Raw genomic sequence first — 12,061 nt, forward strand, 5'->3', positions numbered from 1 at the left:
CACACACACACACACACACACACACACACACACACACACACACACACACACACACACACACACCACATACTCCCAGCATTCACAGTTCACTGAACAGCAGGTAATTACGACTTTTTCCTTATGATCCTTATGATGGTAGTTCGGTTAGATGAATTACATCATGGCTATATTTTTTCTATTGACTTTTGCTGTAATGTTTGCATTTAAAGGACCTTGTTTCTTCACTCATCTCTTTAACAATTCTTTTAAAAAGTTCCCTTTCAAATATTCCTTCAGTGATGAACTTCAAGTCAGGGGAATGGAGAGTTCAAATCTCACTTCTAACACTTACTAACCTTGTGACAATGGGCAAATCACTGGGTTTCTCTGAGCCTAAGTTTCCTCTGTAAAATGTGCATAATAATAACCATAGGCACCTACCTTGCATGGTTCTTATTAGGCTCAAAGGAATTAATATGTTAAAAGGTTTTGTAAAGATTAAGGCACACAATAAATGTTTAGCTGTATTCATGCCCTTTGGTGAATCCTGCAGCAGCAGCAGGTTCCTAGTTTGATATTTTGTTTTTTATCTAGTGTCTGTTCTTCTGTGGTAACTGTGTTACAAACATCCTTGTAGAATCATAGTCACTAAATATGTCTACTAATGTTGGAACAGAGCTACAAGTTACCCTTGTAGGGTAACTATTACACTATAGGACAGTGCTGCACAAAATCTGCCTTGAAAGACGTGTAAGCTGCTTGATGAGCCTCCCTATTCTCCTCTTATCCTTTCCTTTCATGGTGCCTCACCCCCCCTCCCCACTTCTCTGGCCCCATTTTTTGATTAGTGGATCTGAGCCAGTGGTAAGAAGGAGGTGAAGAAAAAGCAGAGAAAAACAAAAAGATTAATGTAATCATTTTCATTTTAACTTGAAAATTACACTAGAATGTAGGTTTATCAATTACCTCTAAATCTGTAACTGTTCACTTGTGGCCTTCTTAATTATTTTCTGAATATAGCACTTAGAAAACTCCTAGTGGAGATCATTACTACAAACCAAATTTCATTTTCATTCTCTTAGTTCACATGGGACTGTTTAGTCTCATGATAGTTACTCCTCTAAGAAATACAAACCAAAAACTATAGAAGTTGCATTAATCAATACAACTTCAGTGGGAAGTCGTTATCAAGTGGAAGAATTGGCCACAGAATTCTGGAGTCCTTCTAAGTCCCCATGTGGTTTTGAATCTCTTAAAAGGGTCAAGACAGCTGTTGCATAGAGCCACCATTTTGCTTCCTGTGTGCCCTCCTGAGCCAGCCAACTCCAGGGAGTAAGAGCAGCCTTCTCCTTTGGTACCAGAGCAAGAAAGGGTCCTGTGTCTGAAAGAAAGGGAGGTCAGAGATGTTTTTGACTTAGATTCAGAAGAACTAACTAACACTGATAGGTTTCAGTGCAATTTCACCAGGTGATATGCTTAAATATGTGACATAGCTGAGTGAGGCACAAATGTGTTTGCAAGTATCTGTGTAGAATCCACATGTGCATGTGCACACACATACACACACACATAGCTTATGCTCTTTTCTTGATTTTCAAGTGACAATGTTATTGTTGGTCACATCTGTATGTGTGTGTATGTATACACACATACTTATTCTTCAGTGTTTTGAGGATTTCTGAATTAATTTGAGTATTCTTCCCCCACTGCACATTATAAATACTTACACCCTTATTAAACAGTTGTTCCTATGCAGCTGAGGCTGAAAACATCAAAAAACTTGATACAACAAAGAAATGTAACAGTAAGAGGAGTTAAACCTATAAGGTTTTCTTGTCTTAAGCTACTGGAAAGTATGTTTCATCTTAGTTTCCTATGAAATGAAGACTCAATCATGTGAACCTTTGACTTGAGTAACTTTGGCTGCCCCCAAGTCTTTTAAGCTAAATTTTATGGTGGAGCTAGAGGTCCAAAGCTGTTATCAGGGGCTGTGGATTTCTTTTTTTTTTTCTAAAGAAAAACAGTGGTTTTATACATGGGGTATAACATAAACTCAAGATAACTCATAAACAAAATGGTAGTCACATCTTTTCTAATCTCTGCAAAAACATCCATCCAGTCAAAACCAATACTCTCCCTTGAAATGTCATCCAGGGGTTTTTCCAAGAAGACCTCTGGACTGCATGTTTGTCTTGGAATATTCTCAGAAGGCTCTGTCAATGATTAGATGACAGAATAAAACCCCTAGAATCCATTGAAATAGCAGGGGAAAAGAGGATGGTGAAGAAGCTATTCAAACTTTGTTTTCTTTTCATGTGGCTTGTCACCTCCTCCTCTGCCTCCTCAAAAACCACTCCAACCTCCAAAGTTTCCTCAGCCTCTGCCACCAAAACCACCTTGACCTCTTCCAGTTGCCTTCTCAGTCACCAAAGCCTCTGTGACCAGTGCTGCCATGACTGCCACTGTGACCTCCAAAGCCACCAACCTTGGCCCAGTCCAGAGTTACTTTGTATCCCTTGATCTCCCCGTCTTCCATGCCTTTTTTCAAGGTTTAATATCTTTTTCTCAGTTGAAGTCCACATAAACAGACCCTTTCTTTCTCAGTCTCTGATTATTCTAGCACCAATAGAGCTGTGAAATTAATCTTTCAATGTTTCTTCTGTTATATCTTTGGACAGACCTTTGATGAAAAACGTTTTGTAGGATTGTCTCCTAGGTGCTTACATTAGCAATCTTCTGTCCCTTCAACTACAACCTAATCTCTCTTACCTTCAATTTCTATTTTGTTACAAGAATTCAAGTCTTCTTTTGCATTTTCCTAAGAGGCAAATTCAATGAACCGTACCTTTTAGTTGTTTTGGAGCAAGCTCATTGATGTTGCCTTCTCACACGCTTCCTGGAGGCTTTCTTCAGGGGCACTACAGGCAAATTATTCAGCTCTAGTATCTTTGAGCCTGACTTGTTATTGACACACTAGGAATTCTTCCCAGCTCTTGAATTCTCTTGTCTTTGATACTTCTCCCCTGTGTAGTCCAGACTTAACACCATCAATCTCAGCTCCATGTTTCCCTTCTAAGACCTTGTCCACATATGCTTCTGTCTTCAATTCAATGTGGTCAAGTCCTTTGGATGTCCAATCCTTGGTGCAGACCAGTCTAAACTTAAAAGCATCTTCAAACCCTTCCTTGACTTCCTCCTAAGTTACTTTATAAGACAGATTCTTGATGAAGAATGTCCTTGCATCTTGATCTTTTTGTTCTCTTTTGCCTTTTCCAGTTTCATTTCAGAGCCACTAAGTTCCAGAATTTTTTTCAAGTCTTAGGTTGACTCAAATTTCACATAGCTAAACTTCCTTTCTGGTGGTACCAATTTGGACATCCACAACTGCAAGGGCTTTTTTTGCAAAGAAACTAGTTTTTAACTCAGAAATGTTATGTTGAAGTTCAGGTTACCAGCGAAGAGATTGAAATTTGTAGACACTTCAGCTTCCAATTTTTGTTTCTTGGCTTCAAGGATCTTTCTATTTACCCATTTCTTTTTTCCTCTTCCCTGATACTTCTTCAATGGGTACTTCCTCTTCTTTCTCATCTTCCTCCATTTTCATCTTCCTTCTCTTCCTCCTCTGATTCCTTGGTTTTCCCAAGGTCAGCTTTCAGAGAAGCAGCCTTCCCTTTGGCAGGTGTGATATCCATTGCTTCTTCACTCATCTTTCTTCATTACTATGATCTTCTCCTCATCCTTAGAGTTTTGTTTAGCCTGAGCTCATTCCATTTTTGTGAGTTTGGGTGACTCAAAATTATCTTCCTCATCTTCACTTCTTCATTTTCACTGTTTTCTTTCTTGGTATTCTCATTTTTGCCCCTTTGGTCAAGATGTCAGCTGTTTTAGCTGAGGGCTGGCAGAGGGGATACTGCTGGTTTAGCAGTATCCTTTCTTGCCTGGTGTGATGAAAGCTTTGATTAGGGTAAACACTTTTTTTTTTTTGGCTTTTTGGAGGGCGATTGGAGTTAAGCAAATTGCCCAAGGTCACACAGCTGGTTTTTGTGTTAAGTGTCTGAGGCCGGATTTGAACTCAGATCCTCCTGACTGCAGGGCCAGAGCTGCCCCAGGGTAAGCACTTTCTTGGCAGGTGTGGTGGCAACAGCAACATTTTTGGGTCATGGTAACTTCTTTGCTGGTATAGCCATAGCCACCTTGACCTTCTTCTGAGGGACCACAACCTCTTCTTCACTGCTTTCCTTTTCATCTTCTGACATGTCCTTATCCTCACTGTTTTCTATCACTTTGGGGAAAGGATCCATTTTCTTTGGTTAACCTTGATTTTTAGTAGCTGTTCCAAGTTTCAACATGGTAGCAATGTGTGACTAGGGAGCACAGAGTATGGATCCATCAACAAAGACCCAGGCAACTCAGTGGCAGTGGAGAGCTTGAGGAAGAGTCTGTCTATAACCAGCCCTTTACTAGTAGAGACTCAAGCCATGGATTTTATAACAATTGAGGCACATGCAGGAGACTTCTCCTAAAATTAATATAGCTGTCATTTCAAAACTTTCTATAAAGTATGTTTTAACCATATACCATATAAGCCTACACTTTTGAAAATTTCAGCAATCTAGTTTGATGTATAGCAGACTGCCAAAGACTGAACTTCCTCACTAGATGTACCTGAGAAAAAATTGCTTCCCAGAAATGAACATGAAAAAGAGGTTCAATGAGTTTAAAATGCAACTATTTTTCCTCCATAAAAATATCCAGCTACTTCATTTTGTCAGTCCATAATTCACATGCATAAAACCCAGGAAAAAAAAATGGTTTTCCCTCTCCTACTACCAGTAAGTGATAGTGTCCAGCTAATGATTCCCCTCCCCCCCAAAAAATTGCCTTCAATATTGAATCTTAGAATCTGAAAATTAATAAAAGCAAATACAAATTGATTCACTTAGCTATTTGCCCTCCAGAATCTGTAAATTACTAAATTTACCAAAATCAAGAGATAAAACCACTTGAAGAAAGCAATTAATTCTGCATAATTGACATCACTCAGAAGCAGATAGCAATTCTATAAACTTGAGAGATGTCAGAGTCTAGTTTTAACATTTGAATGGCTTAAGCTACATGGATAAGCTGATTTCTACCAGATTCTTCCCTTAGTTTGGCTCTGGAAAAGTAACAGAGCCACAAGCCCAGTGTGAAGATCTAATTTGAATGGAAAGAAAATCCACTGACTTCTCAAATCTTACCCAGGAGCATGGCATATTGGATTTTCTTACCTGGGTGATAAGATTGAATCTTATGAAGATTGTGAAGTTGGCAGATAATAATCTCTACCACATAATAATGTCTCTTAAAGATGAAGCCAAGCTGGGGAAAGAAATTCTATTCATGCTATAATATTCCCTTAATAGTGAAAATCTCTGAAAACCTGTAATGGTAGACATGGTGCGTTCAGGAATTATTTGTGAGATTTTTATTTTAACCTATAAAGCTATTGGTTCTCCCTAGGTCTGGCCAAGAATTAAGCAACTTATTGTTATGGGAATGGGAATCTAAGATCTTCCCTGCCCCTAGGCCCTTTGATAGGCTTAAATGATTCTGAGAACCTTCCTTGATTTGAAAATACACTCTGCCCCCTAATAGGCTGAATGTGGTCACCTAGAGCCTGTGGTGGGAAGCTTTCTTTTCAGGAATGCCCACACCTTGTTGCTTTTTGATTGTGCAGTGGGTCAAGAGGGCTGTGACATTCTCTGATCCAGGAGAAGGCCATATCTACTCTGATGTGAGATTTTGTTTTGGGGCTCACTTTGAGAAGAGTTGTGTGATTTGACCAGATGAGACTCTGGGCAGCCATTGAGCCCCCTGGCTTTGAAAACCCAGATGTTGGTGCTTCCCTCTCTGGTAACTGACTAGGTATGGATGTAATGGTCAGACAGTTAGAAGCCTATCTGCTGATCTGTATTTTTTTGTCTGCTTATATAACCTCTGTATTCCCTGAAGTTTGGGGTCGCTGACCTTTTTTCCTTGAACTAGGTAAATGATATATGTTTGATTAAAGCAAGATTGTTAACCCATTTTGAGTTGCTTTCCTTTAGAAAAGCACATCTAAGAATCTGTGTTGGCAGCCACCCTAGGGATGCTGGGGTGCTTGCTGCTATGCTTAGCTAGAAGTTGGGAAGTAATAATTTGCAATCATCTTGCTAATCACAGGCTTTGGCTCTGTAAATGATGTTTCTCTCATTAAACCCCTTTAAGGACTGGAATAAGCTGATCAGATTCCCAGAACCCAGGCCTTGGTGTTGCTAAATTTATGTATAAACTTAAGCTATCAATTCCTGGTGACTTAGTACATTAAAAAAACTCATTTCTCAGTTTTAAAAAAAGTTTCTCTGAAGTTTTCTTGATAATGTCCCTAGAAAACCTAACATTGCCATTTTTGTTACAAGTCTAATCAGAATGCTATCACTACCTTCTCATAGTTCTTAAAATAAGCAATTTTAAATGCCTTGTACTAAGGTTCTAGCAGTCAGATTCTTTGTTTTTTTTTTTTTGTTCTCTCAAGGTTTATCAATTATCTGAATCATTGGATATAGGATTTCTAATCCATTTGCATCATATTGAATTGAAAGATGCTTTTGGTTAGGAACTTGAAAGCTACAGAAAAGGTCATGTTTATTTGTACTTGATGTGCAAATTTAATCTTTCTTTCCATCTAGTTGAGCTGAAATAAGCATGTGATTTTAACAGCTTGCTTTTCAAGTTCAAAAAAGGAGTTTTGATATGGGTGATTGTTGGGAAGGTAAAAGGCTAATGTCTTCTTAAGAAAGAATTACAGTTTATCTAAGTGTGGTTGGAAGCTAGTTCTCCTCAAGAGAGTTGTAATATTCCTATTAAATGTTGCTTCATTCTTAGGCATACTTCAATCAAAATGAGCATAATTTAACCTCCTAATTGATGACAGAACAGACACTCTCCTTGGCCAACTCTAGTCAAATCATTTCCTTTTTGAAATTGGCAAGTGCTATACCAAAAGATTTGGAGGATTCTTCAAAACTCTCTAGACTCTTCATTTCCTGAAGGAACACTGATATGCCTGCTATCCTTCACACTGACTCCCAGTTGCTCTTTGAAACAAAAGTCTTCTTAAAGGACCAAGCCTTGTTGCAGAATGAGTGCTCAGGAACTTTTGTTGTTGAAGGCTTAATGTTGCAGTAGAGCAGAGGAAAGTATCAGATCAATAATACAAAACCCCACTTTTTAAAACTATAGGAGATTCAAGTTCCCGAGATATCTCATAGGAACTTTCAAGATCCTATCTTTGGAGTTAGGATCTAGGAAAATTTCTTGAGTCTATTAAAGCAAAAACATTCCGGTACAAAATTAAATCACAAATAAAACTATACATTTTTTTTTAATTTTATTTTTTACTTTTTGGAAGGGAGAAGGGAGGGCATTTGGGGTTAAGTGACTTGCCCAAGGTCACAAGGCTAGTTTTTGTGTTAAGTGTCTGAGGCTGGATTTGAATTCAGGTCCTCTTGACTCCAGGGCCAGTACTCTATTTACTGTGCCACCTAGCTGCCCCAAAACCAGGGGAAGGGAAGAATGAGAGTAACACCTTTTCTCCTCTGCACATTCTTAGATTTTGTTTTTATTAAATCTGCTTACCCTAGTGAGCCAGACTTCATCGACCTTTTAGTTAAGGCCATTCTGTTCCTGATTAGAAGACCCAGAAAGGCTTATATAGCTTTACTGAGTATCTTCTTTATTGTAAATAGGTTTTAGATCCATGGCCTTCTATAATTAGAAGTCTAATCAAATCATTTTTATCTGTCCTTTCTCTAGCATGTCCTAATTGATGTTACAGAACAGATTTGCTATTTTCTGGACATATAACTTCAATATAGATAATTTATTGCCTTTGCCAGGGTAGATACCCAAAATATTATAATGAACCATACTGTACCAAGAAGTAGAAGATCTGAGTTCTAGTCTTCCTTCTGTCATTTACATGAGCTTGGTTAAATCATTGAATCACTCACTTTTATTTATTTATTTATTTATTTTTGCTTTTTGGAGAGGGGAAGGTAGGGCATTTGGAGTTAAGTGACTTGCCCAAGGTCACATGGCTAGTAAGTGTTAAGTGTCTGAGGCCAGATTTGAACTCAGGTCCTCCTGAATCCAGAGCCAGTGCTCTATTCACTATGCCACCTAGCTGCCCCTATCACTCACTTTTATTTGAAGTTCACCTCCGAGGCTCATATGATCATAACTTTAGAGCTGTGACCTTAGACCTACAGCTCAATTGCTTTTTTTCCTTCTCTATCTCCTGGCTTTCATTCATTCTAGAATGATCCTGTACTTCCCTTAGCTAGCTGTCACCCTCTCTTTCAGATTTCTCCTGAAAATTCAGTTCTTTATCTGAAGCTGTAATGGAAAATGTAGGACATAGATAGGGATCAGAAGAAAAGAAACTTAATATAAACAAGTGCCAGGGAGGCAGTTCTTCTAAGGTGCTTATGGCTCCTTTGTCAGTACTTTTCAGGGATGTTTGTTTTAAATAACACATTCCAGGAGCAAAGATAGACTGACTTATTTTTCTTTGAGGCTTAGTACCCAGAAAATGATAACTTATATTAAATTATATGAACACATTGAGTTTTACTCCCAATTTTACTTCTCTTGATGCTCCCAAATTATATTCAGACATCAGTAAATATTTATCGACTACCCAGTAAATGCTGGTCACTATACTAAGCACCAGTTCTACATATGGTAGCTAGGAAGTGCTAGCTAGCAAGTAGCTAGCAAGTGTGTATTTGGAAAATTTTAAACTAGATCAAAGATAAGATTGGAAAATTCCTAGAGGGCAGTAAAAAGGAAAAAAAAAATTAAATGTTACAGAAAAGCAGCATCAAAGATCTTGAAATCTTTGCCAGGTTTTCTTCTGGCACCAAGGTACACTTCCTTTCACCATCTATAAAAATAGGCAAATACTTAGTACAGAAGTTGATTATATTGACATTTTTGAGTTTTGCAGCTTTGTCACTGGATGAAAGGGAAATAGCCTATTACTATATGATTTACATTACTCAAAGGGATATTCCACAAGTTGGTCTATGTTCATAACAGAAGGGAACAGAAGTCATTTCTGGAGAACTCAAGAATATCCAAACAAATTAGCTTTTCTAATCCTTTCAGTTTTTCACCTATCCTTCTAAACTCAAAGGGTAACATCACAAAAGCATTTGGAATTTTCTCCCCCTCCAGCCTCTTCTCTCCATTCAATTGGCAGCATAGAAAAGTTATCCATCTTTGATCAGACAAAAGAAATTCTGGCCAAGATGCCAGAGTTGCCCCCCCACCCACAGACTTTCTACACAAAGGCTACCCTTCTTGAAGATGCCCATATACATGGGGAAGATCAGTTACCATCCAGCCTGCCAAAAGAGTGAGAGAAAATAATGGCATTAATAAAACCACTGGTTAACCAACCTAATGATATCTGAACAATCCAAAGTAACCCTTCCCCTCCACCCTGTCTTTCTACACCCTCTGCAGACCAAGTAAATGCTTTTTCAGAGTCAAGTACAAAGTTTGAAAAAAAGGAAGAAAAAGGTCAGGCACCTTTCTTCTTTTACTAGCCCTTCCAAAAGTGCTTCCATGTCTCATGGCCTGATAGATTGCAGTGTATCACACACAGGTGATGGACACTGAGGTTGAACAATATAATCACTTGTTGGTGATCATTCTGATAGTCAGGGGTAGTCAGGAGTTCTCAGTAATAGCTATAAGCAGAGAGTCTGCTATACATAGGTCATAATCCCATTTCAGCACACAGGGGCAAAGATAGGTTGTAGTAGGTCTAAGCAGGCCAATGAGAGACAGAACTAGAAAGTTTTTAATGATTAGATAGTGATTCAGAAGTGATGTGGAAGAACTGGTTTAGAAAAGTTCCTAGGTACAGAAAAAGCTAAGTTAATTGAAAGGGATAAGAAAACAAAACAGAAAAAATGGATTATGAGAGCTATCATTCAGAACCTCTCCCCATCTAGAAGATTCATACAATCTGCTTTGCAAAGTTTTCAGCAAAGAGGAAGACTCAGGAAACTCTCCTACACCTGAGGTACTGTCCCATTCATCAAGTTCCCCATGAGACCATTTTCTACCTAATATTTAAAATTTTTAGAAATCTAGAAGGAAGGGGATTGAAGATCTGAGATTTGGTGATCAGACTTTACAAAATTTAAATGTTCCTGCCCACTCCTCTCTCCCCCCAAAATCCTATAGTTTAAGCAGATTGGAGTTTCCACACAAAGACTTAGCCAGATGCTTCCAAACATCTCTGTCACCCATTACATTAGTAAACCAAAGACTTACTCAGTTATCAGCCACTCCTCTCATGAATCTGAAGCTAGATCTCTTACACTTTTCCTGAGACTCCACCTTCCTTTCAGCTGTTTTGCTCTTACCCTTTTCCCGTATTATAAAGTAAGTAAAACATTTGGAAATGTTCTACCTCACCTACCTGGGGGCTTGTTCCTTTCTGCCCCAACAGGCTCTACTCCTTGCTTCTCACTCCTTGTGACTTTCTTCTTGGACACCTTGATCAGAGTCTCTTGGGCAGAGAACCTGTTTGGGTCCCCACAAATAAGAAATTAAGGGCCAGTTACATAAAAAGCAGAATCAATAAAAAATTCCATAGCTGAATCTTTGGCAGAAAATGTCAGGATATGAGAAACAAGGAAATTCTCATTCTCCAGCACTTGGCACATAGGATACAAACCCAAAGGTTTTGTTGGGTTTTTTTTTATTTTGTTTTTCAGTAAGTCAGTACACATTTATTAAGTATTTATGTGCCAAGCACTGTGATAAGCACTAGGGATACAAACATGGAAAAAAGAAAGACAGCCCCTGCTGTCAAAGAGTTTACAGTCTAATGGGGGAAGACAACACACAAAAAGAAGCTAAAAAAGTAGAGAAAAGGAATAGCCAAGGAAGCTCCCTGAGCTGGGGCAAGCTAGAAAAATCAGAGTAAAAAAAATCAGAGTTCTAAAAAAGTACAGCCAGGTAAGAAATGAAGAGATGTTCTGAGCTGAGCTTCCTCCTTAAATGGAGATTTTTTTATTTCATGGGGGCAGATTAGATGGAAGGTGATCTTAGAAGGGAAAGCACTAGCAGCAAAAGGGGCTTAGAAAGACCTCCTGTAGAAGTTACTTTTTCAGCTCAGTCTTGAAGGAAGCAGAGGAACTAAGAGGTGGAGGTGAGGAAGGAGAGTATCTTAAGCTTGGGAATGGTCAGTGCCAAGACACAAAGACAGAAGAGCCATGTACCGTGAACAACAAGCAGGCTTGTTCAGTTACCTTGTGGAGGGTGCAGAAGTGACATACAAGAAGACTGGGAAGGTTAAAAGTGACCAAGGCAGAAAGAACTTGAAGTGGCCAACACAGGACTTTATATTTCATGTTGGAAGTAGTAAGGAGGTACTGGTGTTTTGGGGGGGAGGGGGAAGGAAACCTAGTCAAGACTCCATTTTAGGAAAAATCCCTTCAGCAGCTTATTGAAGGGTGGATTTGGGAGGGGAGAGTATTGAGGCAATAAGACCAATTACTTGGTCTTTCTGAGTTACAGTTCAAACTCTGGGGAATATCCACAGTTAGCACATGTGGCATGGGATGGTCAGATAGCTAGAGGATCAAGAGGGAGTGGTATCCTGAAAACCTAGAGGAGAAAACATCCAAGAAGACCTGAATTCACATCCCACCTCTAACACATCTGGCTATCTATCCTTGGGCAAGTCATTTAACCTCTTCCTACTGTAGGTAACTAAGACTATAAGCTACAGAGAAGGTGCCAACCTGTATTGATGGAGGAATTTATTTACCTGGAAGTTCTCCATACCTTTGAAATCATAGGTCCTGTCTATATTCCTGTTCTTAAAGATTAAAATCATTTGATCCTAGAATCCAAGAGGCAGGTAGCAAGTTCATATCCTGGAGTACCTGGACCCAGGCTGGAAAAGACCCTGGGACAGGGACATGGAAATCTGGTGGTAGGGTCTTATCTTGGGCCTGGCCACATATAAATGCAT

The 12,061-nt window shown here is 39.0% G+C and overlaps 1 protein-coding gene and 1 pseudogene across 4 annotated transcripts in view; one reads left to right on the forward strand and one right to left on the reverse strand.

Annotated features, from left to right (window-relative positions):
- CCDC57 (coiled-coil domain containing 57) overlaps positions 1-12,061 on the forward strand; it is a 340,926-nt gene that overhangs the window by 291,138 nt on the left and 37,727 nt on the right. The window lies entirely within an intron of this gene.
- LOC138142972 (nucleolin-like) lies at positions 1,933-4,235 on the reverse strand (annotated as a pseudogene).

Source organism: Petaurus breviceps, unplaced genomic scaffold, assembly GCF_028583685.1.
Source record: "Petaurus breviceps papuanus isolate PSGF00001 unplaced genomic scaffold, PetGlider_PUasm1.0 90617, whole genome shotgun sequence".
Lineage (NCBI taxonomy): Eukaryota > Metazoa > Chordata > Mammalia > Diprotodontia > Petauridae > Petaurus > Petaurus breviceps.